General features: G+C 39.2%; 1 pseudogene; it reads right to left on the minus strand.

Annotated features, from left to right (window-relative positions):
- Nucleotides 1-383: 383 nt before the first annotated feature.
- Nucleotides 384-501, minus strand: LOC114470471 (uncharacterized; annotated as a pseudogene).
- Nucleotides 502-4,970: the final 4,469 nt, after the last annotated feature.

Below are 4,970 nucleotides of genomic sequence, written 5' to 3' on the forward strand. Positions count from 1 at the left end.
ACCTTAACTGGATGGCTTAATTCTTAAATACATTTTTACGTAAAGTAAGACTTCACGCACTATGATCAATATTTACAAAACTGAAGGTAGTCTTATAATAATAATAATAATAATGCATCAGTTTTATATAGCGCTTTATCATAGACACTCAAAGTCGCTTTACAGAATTAAGGCATTATTCTTTCACTCCACACTTAGTGGTGGTAAACTACTATTGTAGCCACAATAGATTGTAGACTGACGGAAGCGAGGCTGCCATAGTGCGCCATCTGCCCCTCCGACCACCACCAACACTCACTCACACACTACATTCATACTAGGCAATGTAGGTGAAGTGCCTTGCCCAAGGGTACAATGACAGATACCACTGGGTGACTGCCACCCCACTGTGGCACCTGGAATTCTCAGTGGTCTCCCATCCAACTACTAACCAGGCCCAGACCTGCTTAGCTTCCGAGATCTAACAGGATCGGGCAATGACAGGCTGGTATGACCACAGGCTGGTATGACCACAATTATTATGAATAATAATTAAAAAAAACAAAAAACGTATTAATCTATTTTATAAAACACATCAGATATAGAACAGAACATTTTGTGTTTTTTTTCTTAAATAAATGTTTGCCTTGTTTTTTGTTTTGTTTTTTGTTCAAAACTCTCCTTTCTCTCCACTCCACAGGAGCACTACACTTTTTAAAAGCTCTGAAAAACGGATACATTACACAGCATTAACTTTCTCTTTGTGGGCTGCAGAACCTGGAGTGGAAAATAAATAATCTGGCTTTGTGAAAACCAATGTGAGTAAATGAAACAAAGCAGTGCAAAGCAGTTGTGACTGAAAAAAATGCAGCTGCTTTTATCGCTGAAATGTGTAATGTGCACTGGTGTACAGGGCACCTTCCTGCAGCCTCTTATTCCTCTCTGTTGTAGGGGAGAATACCGTTAACAGCTCGTCATGGCATTTTACACAGAGAACCACACACTTCCAGTTAACTTTCCTTTATATCACCCAAAAGTATTTATCAACACAATCTAAGTTGCCTTTTTATTGTCCGTACACCTTGACTTTTCACCCATATGGTAAAGTGCTTCAGCATCTCAAGGGTTGAACTGAGTTTTTACCTATAAGCAAAAGAAAGAATGGAGTGTGTGCAAAATGAAATTCAAATCAAATAATTCCTGAATAGACATACAATGTCAGGGAATGGAGGTAGGAACAAAAACACAATATAGACGCTACATTTTAGAAACAATCTCCTCATCCCTGTCCACCTTCATGATCATCTTTGCGCTTGTTAGCAGCTCCACACCCAGCACTAAGCAAACACACATCTCAGCCCTGTTCTGCTTAGTTTCTTCTCCGTTTACCAGCTCTGATGCCCTTGACTCTTTTCTCAGTTTCACAACATCATTTTACTGAGGTTAGGACAATAAACACAGCAGAGATGCCTCGACCTAGAGGAGACCACGTTTCCTGTCTGCTCAGAGCTCCTCTCTTGGAGAAATACCAGAGGACTGCCTGGAAAAAAGGTCAGGCAGATACAAAGAGGAGGTAGAAAAGGCAAATAAATATTTCATTTGTTCTATTCTTTTACTTCTTCAAGCAAACATTTACAGTATTTGCTGGTTTTCAAGAAGCTACACATTTTAATATTGTTTTTTTAAACCAAGAATCATTAAAATATTGTTAAAGTAAATAATATTAAACTAAAAACAATGCATATATTTGCCTTGATAATTTTAGTTGTGGATTCTCTGTATGATAAGAAAGTTCTGCTTACGGTACTATCATATTTTTCTTTTTGCTGTCTTTATTCTGCCTTTGGAGATAAAAGTGACATAAATGGGTAAAGTACACAGAAAAAAAAGCAATTTAAGTACGCAAAGCACCACCACCATCCATGCTAAAACCAGAACCATCAAAATGAGAAGAGCATGTCTGGTTTTTGGAGAAATTCAAATTGTCTTACTTTTGTCAGTGGACTCGAGGATATCTAATTTCAGTCCTTTATGGCTAGAGACATGTGACACGCAAAATGTTTGGCACAATGCTGCCTCTCCAAATTTCATGCTGCTTTTCTTCATGTCTTCAGACATCTGGCTGCAAGCATCTTTAAGATTTTATCAATACCACAGTGAGGGGGGTTGAGGTGGGGGGGGGGTGCTGGGTGGGTCATCCAAGCCAACTTAAATTGACTCAATCACCCTCTCAGTCTTATAAGCTCCAGTTCTGGTCTGCCAAGAGCCCAACCGCTAGAAGGAGAAAAGAGGTGAGGTGCAAAAAGCGACTGCTTTTCAATCCATGAAGAAAAAAAACAAAACGGGTTTCACTGATGATACAATGTGTGATGTGTTTGGTGGCTCTTTAAATGACAGCTGAAAGTTCCTTATTATTGCTTTGTCTTGGCAGTTGGCTGTACTCACCTCTTTGGGTGTTCTTTGACTCTTTCACACGCTGGCACCGGATATCCCTCATTGCTACATCACACACATGCACTTGCACACTGTGCATACTGTGAATTACCTGGAAGACCAAGTTATGGTGAGATCCTTCAACCTCCGCTAAAAGCAGGGAATGTGCAACAATGTGGTTGTTTGTGCAGGTCTCTGTGTGTCAGTGCAGTGATTCTTTGTAGCCAGCTCTCAGCAGGCCTCTCCAGCCTGTGGCTCTCATTCAGTTAGAGTTTCACCATATGTTGCACACATGTTCACATTTGCTCTGAATCAGCCTTTGTGTCTCTAAGCTGCAGCATCACTGACAGCAGTTACTGCATTTCCCTTTTGTGACTAACACAGACCTGTCATACCTCTGAAATCGACTGAGAGCTTCTTTACAGCAGTACGTTGGACAAACATTCAAATATAAGCAGTTATGTTAAATTCAGGTACATTTCTAAACTGAGTTAGAAGCTGCTGGAGAAAATGGTAATGAAGAATTATCTTCATTGTTTCCATGAAGATGACCTGGATTAAGATGTAGATATTTCAAATTAAGATTAAAAAAAAAAAATATATATATATATATATATATGCACCCCACTACACAAATATGTCAGGTTTTGTCCTACAAATATTATGCTACTCAATAATATACTGTAAGGGATGTAACAAAGGCCCCAAGATTGCTAACATGGGAACTGAATGGGGATCGAAAACATTTAGTAAGAAAGCTATAATTCAAGAACTAAACGCTGAAGGTAAAAGTCGAGAACTAGTATTGTTGAATGTTGCATAACTAATGTTTCCTTGAGTTATATTATTATCTGAAACCATGTTTAGTTTCAGTTCAGAATGACCTTATAATTTGGCTTGCAGGGCTTAGCTGAAGGCAGAGGCGTTGCAACAGGGTAGGCAACACAGGCAATTGCCTAGGGCCCCCGAGCTGAAGGGGGCCCCCGAGGGATGGCTGACAGTCAATTTCAAAATAATGAAACTGCTTTGAGACGCTGCAACAACAGTGCATCGAAAATCCCCTGCACAGGGCCCTTTCTGGGTCGTCACTGGCTAGTTGCTAGTAGGGGGCCTCGACAGACGGCAGATATCAGTGACACAATTTGAAACCCCCCCGGACACATTACAGTGATAGGTCAAGAACCTCCCGAATGGGGCCCCACTACTACCGGTCCCTGCATCAACGTGCTGATGTTATCAAACATACACCGATAAAATGAAGCAGACATGAAAAAACATGATAGTGGTAAGTGTGAATGTGTGTTACATTTAAAAAAGTTTGTCCCAGTTAGTCCCAGGCACTTTGTCCCAAACTCCCAGTCATCCACCCAGCACCAGAAACGGTAACTGCACATTTAAGTCTGTGTAAAGTGAATTCAGTCATTTTCTTCTAAACACATTCATAAAGTGTTTATATGTATATATTAATTATTCAAATTTGACGGTGTGGTTATCAACAAACTTACTTCATGCATTACTTTACTTTATGCAAGCCAACAACAACAACAACAACAAATAATATCATGCAGATTATTTTGCGCTGTGGCCAAAAGCTATCGATGCTCGTGAAATTGTGAGAAAAGAACCACTCCAAATTACAGACATGGACTTCCCCGAAATTCAGAAAACCCACCTTGGAAGATTCACCAAAGAAAATTACAAAATGACAATGAGAAATGGTTAGAAAATCCAATGTTTATGGTTAGTGTACTTTTTTTTTTTTGCTTGGTTGCATTTTTATCATACTTAAAATTTTGCACATTTCAGTTTGTTTTTTCTGGCATTTACTGTATATATTGTGTGTAAAGTTTGCATTTAGTTTAGATAGTTATGTTCTTAATTACTTAGTTTATATGTTAATTATTTAATAAAGTATTTCTTTACTGATCCGTCATCCTGGACTTCATTCATCATCATTCTGGGGCCGGGAGGCCCCCTAGTCCTTCTTGCCTAGGGTCCCCAGTGGGTCTAGAAACGCCCCTGGCTGAAGGCTATGCTATTGGAAGTCACAGAAACAAACAAGCTGAAGGTACATCGTCAATTAGAATTAACCTTACCAGACCACAGCTGAAAAAGACGTTTTCTCAACATCGTTTCAACGTCGGCTTCATCAGTGAGAACTAAGGCCCGATATTTACATTATTTATTAAAAAGATCGGAGAGCAATTAATGTTACTGAAATACAACTGGATATATACTTGTTGACTGCATATAATACTGAATAATGATTTGTAACACGTTTTTTATGATGTCTTTTTTAGACGTCCAGACAACATCTTTAAAAACTTTCACTCTGCACCCGCCACAGATGTCTTTTCAACGTCAGACCATCAGGTCACTTCAACGTCGGTTTGCTCAGTGGGTTGTTCAGACGTCGTGTGGTGGTCAATTTTCATTAAATGGCATCTATTATGCCTATATTTTGTTGTTGTTGTTTTGTTTTTTTTTACTTGGATTCATGTGGATAAGCTGTCACACAGATAGAGTTAAGGTGCTGCACTTTAACCTTCCATAGTTCT

This window comes from Gouania willdenowi, chromosome 9 (genome assembly GCF_900634775.1).
Source record: "Gouania willdenowi chromosome 9, fGouWil2.1, whole genome shotgun sequence".
NCBI lineage: Eukaryota > Metazoa > Chordata > Actinopteri > Blenniiformes > Gobiesocidae > Gouania > Gouania willdenowi.